Consider the following 15,424-nt stretch of genomic DNA (forward strand, 5'->3'; position numbering starts at 1 on the left):
GCCCTCAATTTGATTATTTACTGTCGTCTACTCCTGCTGGGTGAGTTTGCTTCTTTTTGTTCTAGAGCATTCAGTTGTGCTATTAATTCTCTAGTGTGACTATTTCTTCATGTGGGCACTTAGTGCTATGAACTTTCCTCTCAGCACTGCTTTCAGAGTGTCCCGTAAGTTTGAGTATGTTGTATCTTAATTCTCATCAAATTCCAGGAAGTCTTTAATTTCTTTTTTTATTTCTTCCTTTACCCAGGGATGGTGCAATTGTGCATTGTTCGATTTCCATGAGTATGTAGGGTTTCTGCGATTTGTGTTATTGTTGAATTCTAATTTTAATGCATGATGGTCTGATAAGATACAGGGAGTTATTCCAATTTTTTGTATCTGTGGAGGTTTGCTATGTTTCCAATTATGTGGTCAATTTTAGAGAAGGTTCCATGTGGCACTTGGTGCTTGGATAGAATGTTTATAAATGTCTGTTAAACCCAGTTGGATCATAACTTCGGTTAGTTCTTTTGTTTCTTTGTTAAGTTTCTGTCTGGAGGTCCTGTTTAGTGGTGAGAGTGGAGTGTTGAAGTCTCCTACTATTAGTGTGTGAGATTTTATGTGCATTTTGAGCTTTAGTAATGTTTATTTCACGAATGTGGGTGCCTTTTTATTTGGGGCATAGATGTCCAGAATTGAGACTTCATCTTGATAGACTTTTCCTTTGATGAATATGAAATGTCCTTCTTCATCTCTTTTGATTGATTGTAATTTGAAGTCTAATTTGTTAGATATTAGTATTGCTACGACAGCTTGTTTCTTGGGTCTGTTTATTTGGAAAATCTTTTCCAAGACATTTACTCTGAGGTAATGTCTGTCTTTGACGTTGAGATGTGTTTCTTGTATGCAGCAGAAGGATGGGTTCTGTCTTCGTATCCATTCTGCCAGTCTGTGTCTTTTCATAGGCAAGTTGAGACCACTGACACTGAGGGATATTAATGACCATCAATTGTTGATTCTTGTTTGTTTTTGATTTATTGGTAGTGGTGTTATTGTGTATAGGTTCTCCTCCCTTTTCCTTTTGGTGTTTGGTAAAGTGGGATTATCTACTGCCTATGTCTTTGTGAGTGTAGTTATCTTCGTTGGGTTGAAGTTTTCCTTCCATCACTTTCTGTAGGGCTGGACTCATGGATATGTATTGTTTAAATCTGGCTTTGTGTGGAATATTTTGTTTTCTCCATCTAAGGTTATTGAAAGCTTTCCTGGATACAGTAGTCTGGGCTGGCATCTTTGTTCCATTAGTGTTTGTAGGACATCTGTCCAGGATCTTCTGGCTTTCATAGTCTCTATTGAGAAGTTGGGTGTAATTCATATAGGTCTGCCTTTATATGTTACTTGGTCTTTTTCTTTAGCTGCTCTTAATATTTTCTCTTTATTCTGTAGGTTTGATGTGTTTATTATTATGTGGCTAGGGGACTTCTTTTTCTGGTCCAGCCTATTTGGTGTTCTATAAGATTCTTTTATTTTCATAGGCATATCCTTCTTTAGGTTAGGGAAGTTTTCTTCTATGATTTTGTTGAATATGTTTTCTGTACCTTTGAGCTGTATTTCTTCACCTTCTTCTATACCTATTATTCTCAGGTTTGGCTTCTTCATGGTGTCCCATATTTCCTGGATATTTTGTGTTAGGGCTTTGTTGGACTTGAGATTTTCTTTGGTTGATGACTGTGTATCCTCTAGTGAATCTTCAACACTTGAGATTCTCTCTTCTATCTCTTGTATTCTATTGGTGATTCTTGCATCTGTAGTTCCTGATTGTTTACCCAGCTTTTCTATTTCCAGCAACCCCTCATTCTGTGTTTTCTTTATTATTTCGATTTCAGCTTCAACTCTTCAACTGTTTGAGTAGTTTCCTTCATTTGTTTGGTTGTTTTTCTTCTTGGTACTCTTTAGATTCTTTAAGAGGTTTGTTTATTTCTTGAATTTTTTGGTTCATCTTTTCCTCCATTTCATGTATTTTTTTGTTTGTTTTTTCTTCTATTTCTTTAAGGGATTTCCTTGTTTCCACTTTGAGGGGCTCTATCATCTTCATAAAATAATTTTTAAGGTCTGTCTCTTCTGCTTCATCTATGTTGTGCTTTTCAGATCTTGTTGGCATGCGGTCTCTAGGTTCTGGTGGAGTCATACTGGTCTTTCTATTGCTGAGTGTGTTCTTATACTGTCTTCTTCCCATCTCTTCTTCCAGTGGGTGCAGGTTGGGTCTCTGTCTCCACTGGTCTCCTTCTTTCCTGAAGCTGGGCATGCCAGGGGTGGGATCTGGAAGGGCTCTAGTCTTTCCTGTGTGGGTGGGTCCTCTCGATGACAGAAGCAGGCCCCCAGAAGATTGAAGGAGTGAGTGGTGGGCAGCGAAGGGGTCCCAGGAGGACCCAAGGTCATCTGGAGCTGGGTGCACAGGTGTGGGGAGAGCTGCTGGTTGGGTCTGAGAGGACTGATGTCACTCCTGTGTGGGGAGGTCCTCTCGATGCCAGGGGCAGCCTCCAGAAGATTGAGGGAGCAAGTGATGGGCGGGGAAGGGGTCCCTAGGAGGACCCAAGCTCACATGAAGCTGAGTGCACCACCCTCAAAGTTCTTGCTATATAGGTCTTTCACTTGTTTGTGGCTATTGTAAAGGGTGATGTTTCTCTGATTTCTTTCTCACCCTATTTATCGTCTGTATACAGTAGGGCTACTTATTTTTTTTAGTTAACTTTGTATCCTGCCACTTTGCTGAAGGTGTTTATCAGGAGTTCCATGGTAGAATTCTTCGGGTCACTTATGTAGGCTATCATATCAGATGCAAATAGTGAAAGTTTGACTTTTTCCTTTCCAATTTGTATCCCCTTGATCTCCTTTTGTTGTTTTATTGTTCTAGCTAGAACATCAAGTACAATATTGAAGAGATATGGAGAGAGGGGAAAGCCTTGTCTTGTTCCTGATTTTAGAGGAATCGTGTTGAGTTTCACCATTTAGTTTGATGTTGGTTATTGGTTTACTGTGCATTGCTTTAATATGTTCAGGTAGTCTTTAATTTCTTTCTATATTTTTTCCTTGATCCAATGGTGATTCATTTGAGCATTATTTAGTTTCCATGAGTTTGTAGGCTTTCTGTATTGCATTGTGCTTGGATTCTAACTTTAAACCATAGTGAACTGTTAATATAGGGGTTTATTACACTTTTTGTCTCTGTTGAGAGTTGCTTTGTGACTGAGTATGTGGTCAGTTTTAGAGAAGGTTCCATGTGGATCTGATAAGAAGGTATATTCTTTTGTGTTTGGGTGGAATGTTTTATAGGTGTCTGTTCAGTCCATTTGAGTCATAACTTCTGTTAGTTTCCTTATTTCTCTGTTAAGCTCCTATCTGTCAGACCTGTCCATTAGTGAGAGTGGGGTGTTGTAGTCTCCCACTATTAGTGGTTTGATGTTCAATTTAAGCTTTTGTAATGTTTCGTTTGCAAATGTGAATGCCCTTGTATTTGGGGCATAAATGTTCAGAATTGAGACTTTATTTTGATGGATTTTCCCTGTGATAAATATGAAATGTCCTGCCGGGCAGTGGTGGCACACGCCTTTAATCCCAGCACTCGGGAGGCAGAGGCAGGCAGATCTCTGTGAGTTCGAGGCCGGGCTGGACCGACAGCCTCCAAAACAATACAGAGAAACCATGTCTTGTTAAAAAAATAAGAAATGTCCTTCTTCATCTCTTTTGAATATCTTTAGTCTGAAGTCTATTTTGTTAGATATTAGGATAGCTACACTAACTTATTTCTTAGGTCCATTTGATTGGAAAGTCTTCTCCCAAACCATTACTCTGATTTAATGTTTGTCTTTGAAAGTGAGGTGTGTTTTTTGTATGCTGCAGAAGGATGGATCCTGTTTTTGTATCCACTCTGTTAGCCTGTGTCTTTTTATAGGTGAATTGAGTTTATTGATATTAAGGGATATTAATGACAAGTGATTGTTAATTTCTGTCATTTTTGGGTGATTTGTGTGTGTGTGTGTGTGTGTGTGTGTGTGTGTGTGTGTTTGTGTGTTCCCTTCTTTAGGATTTGCTGCCTTGGGATTATCTATTGCCTGTGCTTTTTTGGGTGTGCTTTAGTGGATTTTTCCTTCTAGTGGTTTCTATCAGGCTGGATTTGTGGTTAGGTATTGTTTCAATCTGGTTTTGTCATGGAATATCTTGTTTTTTCTGTCTGTGGTGATTGAAAGCTTTGCTGGGGTGGCATGTGTGGTCTCTTAGTGTCAGCATAATGTCTGCCCAGGTCATTTTGGCTTTCATTGTCTCCACTGAGAAGTTAGGTGTTATTCTGATGGTCTGCCTTTGTATGTTACTTGGCTGTTTTCCTTTGCAGCTCTTAGTATTCTTTCCTTATTCTGTATGTTTGATGTTTTGATTATTATGTTTAGGGGACTTTTTTTTTGCTCCAGTCTATTTATTGTTCTGTAAGCTTCTTGTATCTTCATAGGCATTGCCTGCTTTAGATTGTGAAATTTTTCTTCTGTGGTTTTGTTGACTATATTTTCTTTGCCTTTGAGCTGGAATTATTCTCCTTCTTCTATTCCTATTATTCTTAGGTTTGGTCTTTTTTCAGTGTCCCAGGTTTCCTGGATGTTTTGTGTTAAGCGTTTGTTGGATTTATCATTTTCTTTGACCTATGAATCAATTTCCTCTAATGTATCTTTCCTCCATCTCTTATATTCTGTTATGTATGCTTGCATCTGTAGTTCCTATTCATTTACCCAGATTTTTCCATTTCCAGAATTTCCTTGGTTTCTGTTTTCTTTATTGCCTCTATTTCAATTTTCAAGTCTTAAACTGTTACCTTCACCTGTCTGATTGGTTTTTTTTCTTGTCTTTCTTTAAGTGATTTATTGTTTTCTTTCAAATTTTGCTTGTCTTTTCCTCAGTTCTTAAGGGAATTTCTCATTTCTTCTTTAAGGGCCTCTATCATCTTCATAAAGTCATTTTAAGGTTGTTTTTTCGTCTGCTTCATCTGTGTTGGGAAGATCAGGTCTTGCTGTTGTAGAACTTCTGCCTCTGGTGGTACCATACTGTAGCTCTTAATGTTGTTGAGAGTATTCTTATATTGACCTCTACCCATCTCTTCTTCCAACTGGTTCAGGTGGTACTTGTGTCTCTAGAGGATTCTCCTGATTGGTTAAGGCGATGCTTGTGTCTCTAGGGGTTGCTGCTCTTGTGAGGATATTTGGCCAGGGGCAATAAAATAGTCTTAATTCCCCCCTACTGTCCATTATTTTATTGTTGAAATTCATTTCATGTACACACAAACATACATACACATATATATGTATGTATGCATATATGTATGTATGTTTGTATGTGGGACACAATACTGCTACCACTATTTTACACACAAAAAATTATTAAATCAATTAAGAATAAGAGAAAATGTTTTAACATTAACTCACCAGTGCTCTTCTATTCTTTACATAGATGTAATTTCTCTACAAAAATAAAATAAAAATTCTCTTAACATTGTTTCCAATGCAGAGCTGCTCTCAATAGCAACAACAAAATCTCACCTATGTTTGTATGAGAAAGGTTTTTTCCCCTTTTAAAGTTGAAGAGATTATTTTCTCGAAAAAATCTAAGCATTTTTCTCTATGTTCTTTTCTTAAAGCATTTGTTTGAAGATGTCAGATGGAAGTCTTATCTTTGTTCCCTTCTTCACAGGGAGTTTTTCAACCCCTCAGGTTTTATCTAAGATTTTTTATCTTCGATATTCTGAAGCTTAGATGTAATGTGCACAGCTGTGGGCCCTCCCCACTCCCAGTTTTTTTTCTTTCATTGATCTTGCTTAATGTTCTCTGTGCTTCGTGGTTCTATAGTTTGGTATCCAACATTAACATGGGTGGACTTTTTCACTTCTGCTTCCTTATTCTTTTTCCGGGAATCCATTATCCAGGCATCGTGTGTTCTATCGTCCCAAAGTCCTTGGAGGGTTCCCTCCTGTGTTTCCATTTTCTTTGCTTTTCAGTTTTGATAGTGGCCATAGCTATATTCTCTGGCTCAGAGACTTCTTTATTCAGCATCCTGACACAGCTAATGTGTCTGCTAATGTGTCTGAAATCTCAAACCCTTCAGAAATTCTTCCCCAGTCATTCCACTTCTGGCCCACAGTGTCTTTACTGGCTGCTTTCTCCTTTCCCACTGAAGCCCTTAGCATGTTATCTGTACTTCAAAGTTGATGTCCTATTGGTTGATTAATAAAGCACTGTTGGCCAATAGGGAAGCAAGATAGGTGGGACTAGGAGTCGAAGAGGATTCTGGGAAATGTAGTCAAGAGTACCATGCGATCCCTAGAAGAGAGGATGCATGAGGCTGGGGTCCTCGGTAAGATGTGTCCTTATGGAAATATGTATTATTAGTCATGGGTTAATACTTAAGATAGAGCTAGTCAATGAGAAGCCCTGGACATTGGCTGACAGCATTGTAACTAATAGAGTCTCTGTGTGTTTGTTATTTGGGGCTAATGTGGCTCTGGGACCAGGCTGGAGGAAAGAATACACGGTATATAAAGTCCTTTCCCCTGTGGCAGTATCAGGATTGTTGCAGTGTCTGGCCCTGGTTTTGATGCTCATCCCCATCTCAAAGGGTTGCCCTATCCTGTCTTTGGTTTGGTTTGTGTTTTAGTATGCTGTAGAGTCTTGAGTTACAGCGTGGGCACACGCCTTGCAAATGTATCTGCTTTGGCAATGGCAGTGGTAATGTGGTGAGGTTTTGAAACCTTAATCTCTCCCCCAGTGACACACCTCCTCCAACAAGGCCTTACCTCCTAATCTTTCCCAGCTGGGGACCAAGTCCTGGAGACCAAATGACTGAGCCTATGGGGCTCTCAAACCACCGCAGTTCATATAACCATCATCTCAAAGATCACACTGTCAGAAAACTCAGGCACAGCCTTGACTTGTTACAAGTCCACACTTGTCAATACATTTTTCAGAGAGTTACCCATGTCAATAGGAAAATGAAGACAAGGAAAAAAGTTGTAGAAAACATACCACTAGAGCTGGGGAGAGATCTCAGTGGTTGTTAATAAGCAAATGGACCTTAAGCAAGCAGAGTCTGGGTCCCCAGAACCCACATATGTGCTGTATTGGCATGGTGACTTACCTGTAATCCCATTATGGGGAGGCAAAGACGGAGGTTCTCTGGAGAAAAATGACTAGGGAAATTAGGCTCTGGGTTTAATTGAGAGACCCTGTCTCAACGAGTAAGGTGGAAGAGTGACTGAGGAACATTCCCAACACCAGTCTCAGATCTCTGCCTGTACACGCACACATATGCACCTACACATGGATGGGCAGGCATACATGCGTGCACACACACACACCTCACACACATACACATACACATGGGAAAAAAGACAAAAGAAAACCTCTCACATCTAGCTGCTTCACAAAATGGCTAGATATGAAAAATAACCTCCCCTCATGCAGAGGAAAAGAAAGTCACGAATGAAAGAGAAAGCAGTGGGCTTCTGAGCTCCAGAGTCTGCTACCCCAAGGGACCATGGTAGGAAGAAATCTGATGTAGGCCAGTTTCACCCCCAGCATCATTCATACCCTGGAGTGGGGTGCAATTGTGAAAATGAAGGCTGTTGATGCTATGATTGTATGTTTACACACTGAAAACCACATCTCCGGATCAGATTTAAGTTACACATAATGGGAGACTGTCCCCTGTTGTGGAATATTAGTTCAAGATGTGTTGTGTTTGTTTATGCTGTGGAACATTTGTCTAACGATGCAAAGGCGAGTTGCGTTTTTACGCCGCATCTGTTCGACTCTGTGAAGCTGTGTTACTTTGCCTGCCTGAAACACCTGATTGGTCTAATAAAGAGCTGAATGGCCAATAGCAAGGCGGGAGAGAGAAATAGGCAGGGCTGGTGGGAAGAGAAAGGAGTGAGAAAGGAGGAGAGGAGGACACCAGGGGCCACCCAGCCACTAGCAACACAACCAGCCACAGAGTAAGAAGGAAACAAGGGAATAGATTATAGAGAAAGGTAACAGCCCCAGAGGCAAAGGGTAGATGGGATAATTTAAGAAAAGCAGGCTAGAAACAAGTTAAGCTAAGGTCAGACATTCATAGGTAAGAATAAGTCTTCGGTTAATTTATTTGGGAGCTGGGTGGTGGCGGGTCCCAAAAGAGTGAAAAGTTAAAGAGACAGAGAGAAAGGGAAGGAGGGAGGGAGGGAGGGAAGAAGAGAGAGAGAGAGAGAGAGAGAGAGAGAGAGAGAGAGAGAGAGAGAGAGAGAGAGAGAGAGCAATCCCAAATAAGCAGGGATCACTGGGTATCAGCTTAGAAAGCAGATGTTTTAAGAGAGAAAGAATGAATCTCCTTGCTGGCTTTAAAGAGGCAAACAACCAACAGGGCGGTGGTGGCGCACGCCTTTAATCCCAGCACTGGGAAGGCAGAGGTAAGTAGATCTCTATGAGTTCAAGGCCAGCCTGGTCTACAGAGCGAGTTCCAGGACAGCCTCCAAAGCAATACAGAGAAATCCTGTCTCGAAGAAGAAAACAAAGAAAAACAAGAGGCAAACAAACATGGTGGGATAGGAAATAGAGCAGGGACCTCAGGATGGGCTCAGCTGGGAGCAGCCCGGGGCAATAGCCAGCAAGAAAATGACGACCTGGGTGCTAGACAAGCCTAAAGGAACAAGCTATCAATTCTGCCCACCATCAGTTGTTGGTTGGGGGGAGTGCTCCCAAGAGAACAATGAATCACGATTCACTGATGAGCTGGAGCTGAACTGGCCCCAAGGAGCCAGGACTCCAGTTACACGCTACCTTATGCCTGGGAAGCTTACCTGCAGGCCTTTGGGAGAGCAAATATGCACTCCCCTAAACACTGATGTGATGGTAATTTAGCTATTCAGCAGCAGAGAACTAACACAGTCGCCTTGGACAAGAAGTGAAGACCAGTCCTCCCGCTGTGAAATGCGATGGTACACATAAGTCACCAGATTTCTACATTTATCATCCTGGGAAGATAAAAATCAAAGATGCTTTGTGATAACATCAGCAAGAACAGCATTTACCGAAAAACAGAAAGCTCTGGGGAGTAAGATTCCTTTGGCGCACTGGTTTTATTCAGATCTAGGGTGTTGGCAGAATGATCTGCCATATGGTTTTATGTCCAGCACATCTTGTAGATATTTCTGTGCCATAAATAAGAACCCCAGGGCAGAAGGAAAGATTTGTTTTACAGGGTTGAATGAAATAGTGAGCCATTGAGCAAGAGTGATGGAGCAGGCTTTGAAGGCAGAGATTAGTGCGATAAAAGTTTGCTCAACACTGGCCAGGAGCAACACGGGGTGTGAGATTCTGTCCTGCACTGTCATCTTAAGAAATTTCTGTGAAGACGAATTTGTGTTGGGGGAAAATATCGCATGTATGTGGAGCCCCCTGGCATGGCCAGCATCTCGGCTCAGGCTTAGCCACTGGAGACGGCGGTTTGCAAGAACATGACAATTCTAACACGTCTCTGCTCAGCACTTCAAAAGCAGGTTAAGAACCTTAAGACAGAAGCTGAGAATTCTCAAACAGTGCCTGAGTGTTCACAAGAAAAGGCCTGTCAACAGTCAGGCATGGGCAGAGGAGGGTCGCGCTGTTTGCTGGCGATAGATCACACAGAGAGGCAAGGGCCCGGGGAGGGGACAAGCACCATTGCTGCCCGTTTGTGAACCCACATTATCACTCCACCATGCTCCAGTGGATAACTCCAACCCAATGCTCACTCACACGGCCTTGGCTAAACTCCGTGAGTCATAAAACAAAGTAAGTGTGAATCTGGGAAAAGAACAGACAGGGACTGGAAGGGGGAGGTGTTGGCGGCAAAGGGAGGAAGAGAAGAGCGTAAAGAAGGCAGTCAGAGCACATGGTACACGTGCCTGACGCTGCCCAAGACCAGTAGCAATCGATACAAAATAGGTGAAAATGTGTGAACCGTACAGCTCTCTTTTAAAAATAAAAACCTAGCTCACAGAATCCTACCCCCAGGAAAGTTACCTGTATTAATATCCTGGAACTGATCAAAACATGAATGGCTTAAGCAACGGAATTCATTATCTCACTTTTCTGGAGTTTACAAGTGTGAAATGCAGGGAAGAGCCACCCTATCCCGAGAAGCTCTAGGAAGGGCATTGCTCTTTCAGCTTCTGGCAGCCATTTGTATTTCTTGGCGTCTTTGGGATCCGTGTTACATTAATGTCAGGTATTCACTCTTCTTCCCTGGTGGGTACATGTCTTACTGGCCCCAGCCTTTCTTTTAGAAGCTGATTCGCCATTTGACTTGGGGTCTCCCTGTGTAGCTCAGGATGGTCCCACCGCAGGATCTCTGGCCACCTGGGCAGAGCCTCCAATCTCAGTTAAGTCAAGTGCACAGGTCCCATGCGTTCACAAGACCATGTGCCTCTCTCTTCTAGGCCTCTATTCAGCACACACAAGTGGAAATGTGTTCACCTCCTTCTCGGGGACCATTTGGTGAAGCTCTAACCCCAGCAACTCCAAAACATGGCCTTCTTTGCAACAAGGTCGTTGCCAATGCATCACTTAAATCAAATGTAGTCTTGGTGGCAGCTGGACTGCATCTGGGCTAAGCTAAAATTCGAGTTGCTGGGTACACTTGTGAGGGATTTCTCTTTACTGGGTCATTCGTGGTGGGAAGACTCACCCTAAACCTGGGCCACACCTTCTGGTGTCATCTCACATGACACCGAAAGGACACGAAAGAAGGAAGCTTTTGCCTTCTCCCTGCTTGCACTCAGGTTTGCTAACAAGATCACCTGCCCTGCTACTGAGGAATCCCTTCACTGGTGTCAGAAACCCGCTTCTTCAGGATTACAACAAAGACTGAAGACCAGCACGCTCTCTTGGAATCCTCTGGGATTCCAGAAACGCATGGGTTTTTGGCCTCTCCATCAGGAGACATCCATCGTTGAACTAGCCAGACCACAGCCTGTAAGTCACTCTAATAAATTGTATGTGTGTATCTCTCTCTCTCTCTCTCGTGTGTGTGTGTGTGTGTGTGTGTATGTGTGTGTGTCTATCTATATCTCTCTCTATCTTTCCCTAACACAATGTCTTTATATTTCTGTATCTCAATACTACCAGATCTCCAGGAGACACCAGAAGTATGCAAGAGTCACAGAATCAATTCTCTCTCTCACAGCCCTCATAAGAAATCAGCCCTGCAGATGCCTTAGCCCTAACTCTGCAAAACTCTGAGATGATGAAGTCTGCTGTGGGAGTGAGCCATGCGGCTAACATGCTTTGCAATAGTGTTTCTTGCAGACTAACCCACCATATAGATGAATGTCGTTCATGTAATAATACTTAAATTATGAGTTTTATTTGATGGTAATGTTGCCTTCATCTATGAGCATTCCTCAGAAAATGGGTCTTTTATTTCCTACTTTACAAATAACTATAATGAGTATTTAACTCTCCACACATTTCTCATTTTGTGCATCCTTCTGGATGTGTCCTAATAAGTAAAAATCCTTTGTCTAAGGGTCTAGAAAAATAAAAAGGAAATGTGCTACTAAATTGCTTTCCAAGAAGTTGTGATACTTCCTCTTGTGTTATCTATGTGACTAGTGATTTTTGCATTTTGTATTTATTTTGCAACACTTCAGATTGAACCTAGGTCCTCATGTGTGGTAGGCAAGAGCCTGGTGTACCCCCTGAGCTATATTCTCTGCCCCCTCTTTTTCTTTTTTTTTTTAACTTTTTGAGACAGGACTGTCACTTTATTAGTCAGGCTGTCTATAAACTCTCCAGGTAGTCCAGACAGGTCTTGAACTCGCCACCCTCCTGAGGAACTGTGGTTGTAGGTAAAAGATTTACATACCTTGTTACCATCATTTTCCCCGGATCATTTCAAACACACTCACAGGATTTGGGCCTGAGGACACATTCAGATCTTTTTTTAAGTGTGTGTGTGTATGTGTGTGTGTGTGTGCGCAGGCGTGCATGCACATGCATAATTGTATATTTATCTGTCTGATCCCACCCATTTCTTTCTCTTGCTTTCACACAGCCACCTATGCGAAACTGCCACTGTCTCTGGCTTACACTTCCCTTAACACACTTAATTAAACAGAGCTCAGAAGCAGGGAATTCAGGAGAAGGGTAAATTTTTTAATGGATGAAGTTGCTCGCTTTATTAATTTTGACTTTTCATGATTCAAAACTGGAGTCTTAAGTGCGTGCTAGCCTTTTTAAATAAGGACGAGAGTAACTCGGGGGCCATATTCTTTCCCATTTTCCTTAACTGACTGTAAATTTGGAAGACTGACTTCCACATTGTGCAGGGAACTGGGGCGGGTATTAACCGTTTTTCCTCTGTTCTTGGTTGAGAGGGAATTCTGCTCTCCTGCCTGTCCATCACTTTCAGACTTCCTGGGCAGCTGTGGGGTTTCTTTTTAAGATTTAACAATAACTAAATATAAATAAAATTAAAATTACCAAGAGGAGAAAGAAAACATTTTCTGGGGAAATGCCAGAACTTAACTTCTGCCTACTTCTTCTACAACCCAGCATCCCCGATCCCTGCCCACCATATAGCTAACATCAAGAGCCAGGTTTCTGCTATTCAGACTGGACTCAGGGATGAGGAAACCAAGCCCCAGCCCTCCCTGTCCCCCTTAGTTCTCCCCGCCCCTCCCCCTGGCACCTACCCTCCTCCATAGCCTCCATCCACCTGGAGTAGGGTGCGGAAGAGCCAGATAAATAGGATCTGAGGCACATTTTGCTAGCGCAATAGGGAGTAATTGTTTCTGCAATGAATCAAATCAGATTCCTTCTCTCTTCCCCTCCCTCCTTCCTCGGCTTTTCCAGACAGGGGCGCCCTCCCAGCTAACTTTCCCCTCACCCAACGATGCACAACACCTAGGGAGAACCACCCGAAGCCCAGGAGATGCCATCTGCAGGGCCTGAGTGCCGGAGTCCCCTGCACTGCTCCCGCCCCGGGCAGAGGCCGCGGCTGGGCGCCCAGAGGCGACCAGGAAGGTCGGAGGGGAGGGTGCGCTCCTCCCGCCCCACACCCAGTCTCTGAACCGGATATATAGAGAGTCACGTTTGAGAGCCCGAGAGCAGCAGCGCGGTTCAAAACAGCTTGAGAGCCTCCCGCATCGCTGGGAGGACCCTGACCGCCAGTTGGCGAGCCACCCGCACTGAAGCAGCAGGTACCCAGATGTGGCGGCGGCGCGGCGGCGGGGAAACCAGGTTGGGCTGGGGAACCTGAGGACTGAGGCGGGGCGCGCCAACCGAGAAGCGGTGGCCCTGCTGGGTCCTTAGCAGCTCACCATCCTCCGGGGTCCTGTAGGCGCAGGGCATCTCTGAGTTCTCTTAGGTGTGATGGGCAGTCAGCAGAGAACCGGAAAGGGTTGATCAAGGTGAACATGGGGCCAAGGGACAGAGGCATCTCTGACTAGTCCCACCCAGTCCAGGGGCTGTTCCTAGAGACAGTGTGGATTCTGGACCATGTACGCTATGGTCCCCTTTCTTATTCTCCCTCACCCCACCCCAGGCTGTGAATGTCCAGACCCTCCCACTCAGAGACTCTCCCAGGTCAAGCACCCCAGGCTGAAAAGGACTTGGGTGGACAAGTAAGATCTGTATGGTGTCAAAAGTTTCTGACTTCCCCAGGTGACTTGGGCATCATGGAGAGAACAAGGGGGCAGGTACCAGGGCCTCCGGCTAGGTCAAGGTAGTTTAAGGAAGGCTGCTTCACACACACCCAGCTGGTGACATTACCCCCCACACACACACACACTCCCAGCAATTGCAGTCAGAACAATCCATGCCCGACCTAGGAGGGAATGCCTTCTACCTGCCAGGCTCCTGACCCGACTCTCCTTCCTGTCTCCTTACAGGGTAAGATTATGAGCATATTTTTTTTGTCTTCCATACATTATTTATAGAATATTGAGCGACAACAATTATATCTGTATCTGCAAGATTCTGGCTGCCCTTTAAATGTTGTTTGAGTGTTCCATTGTTTGTGAGCAAGGGGCCAAGTGAGCAGGTAACTCAAGAGGGTTGTGTGTTTCTGCCTGTTTAAGGCTGCATCCAGAGTTTGACATTGCAAATGGAAATATAAGACGCAGCCTGTAGTTCCACAACTTGTCTCTCTGCGTCTCCATTTTGCGGTTCTTGGGGCCATGGCCATAGTCACTCTAAGTTGTAAAGTACAACAAAGCAATTAAATAAAATTTAAGGCAGCTTACGAACCGTACAGGTGGTCAGTCTCAGCAAACTTCCCGTCTAGGGGTGTTGGGGGTGTCTAGAGATGGCCAAGAGGTTTCTCCTAAGCAGACTTCAAGGAACAGTGATTTCATTTGTGGTGCTTCTGAGACCCTGTGTCTGTAACTTACCCTTCCTTTATATCCTCTCCATGCCTGTCTTGAGAGATCCCCCCCCCGCTCCAAATGGTAATGCGGGGTTGCAGTTGTCTGTCAAATAGAGGCAGCTCACAGTGAGCTGGTCAGAATCACTAGGGGAAGGAGGATAAGCAATGATGAAGGAACTACAATGTGACCCAGCTGCTGAAGAGAGATTGCTTTCAGAGAGCCGAGAACTCAATAGCTCGTCTGTGGCTGTCACTTCCAGGTTTATAAAGAGTATAAACATCTTGGGGGCTGTAGAGATGGTTCAGTGGTTAAGAGCACTTGCTGCCTGTCTTACTCAGGGTTCGGCCACAGCAACTCTTATAAGGGGAGACATTTCATTGGGGCTGGCCTACAGTGTAGGGGTTTAGCCCATTGTAATCATGGTGTGTGGCAGCAGGCAGGCATGGTGCTGGAGAAGGAGCTGAGAGTTCTGCATCTTGATTGGCAGGCGACAGGAAGACGGAGTGACATTGGCCTGGCTCCAGCCTTTGAAAGCCCAAAGCCCACTCTCAGGGACACATTTTCCTCTAACAAGGCCACACCTCCTAGCGCCACTCCCTAAGCATCCAAATATGAGCCTATGGGGGCCGTTCTTATTCAAACCACCACGCTGCTCTTGCAGAGGACCTCAGCTTACACCATCCTTAACTCCAGTCCTGGGGTATCTGATGCCCTCTTCTAGCCTACTTGGGCACCTGGTATTATTGGGATCTACATATGTGCATGCAGGCAAAATACTTTTATGTATAATATAAATAAATTTAGGTAAATAAAGTTAAAGTGTTACCAAATACAGATACCCTCATCATATCATTATTTTCCCTTGAAGATCCATATTGCACTTCTTTCTGGCAACATTTGGTCAGCCATAAGGATTCATTGTTTCAATTTAATCATTCATTCACTTTTGTCAGGGTCTCATGTAACCCCGACTGGCTGGCCTTGCTTGAACTTGCTCTGTAGTGGAAAGTATATCCAGCCTTCTCTACTTCT

At 43.7% G+C, this 15,424-nt stretch overlaps 1 protein-coding gene and 1 long non-coding RNA gene across 3 annotated transcripts in view; both read left to right on the forward strand.

Annotated features, from left to right (window-relative positions):
* The window catches only part of LOC121139713, a 32,232-nt gene extending 20,683 nt beyond the window's left edge, over positions 1 to 11,549 (forward strand). The window contains exons 4-5 of the long non-coding RNA XR_005876630.1: positions 10,805 to 10,997; positions 11,151 to 11,549. This is a non-coding gene — a long non-coding RNA (uncharacterized LOC121139713). The remainder of the gene's footprint in view (positions 1 to 10,804; positions 10,998 to 11,150) is intronic.
* A 1,400-nt stretch (positions 11,550 to 12,949) lies between these two features.
* Far2 (fatty acyl-CoA reductase 2) overlaps positions 12,950 to 15,424 on the forward strand; it is a 103,340-nt gene continuing 100,865 nt past the window's right edge. Inside the window, exon 1 of one of the 2 annotated variants that reach the window (XM_040743658.1) lies at positions 12,950 to 13,225. The gene's annotated coding sequence lies outside the window, so the exon portion shown is untranslated. Of the gene's footprint in view, positions 13,226 to 13,822; positions 13,917 to 15,424 lie in introns of those variants that run through there. The other variant, XM_040743660.1, reaches the window with a different exon arrangement.

This window comes from Mesocricetus auratus, unplaced genomic scaffold (assembly GCF_017639785.1).
Source record: "Mesocricetus auratus isolate SY011 unplaced genomic scaffold, BCM_Maur_2.0 Super-Scaffold_100001, whole genome shotgun sequence".
Taxonomy (NCBI): Eukaryota; Metazoa; Chordata; class Mammalia; order Rodentia; family Cricetidae; genus Mesocricetus; species Mesocricetus auratus.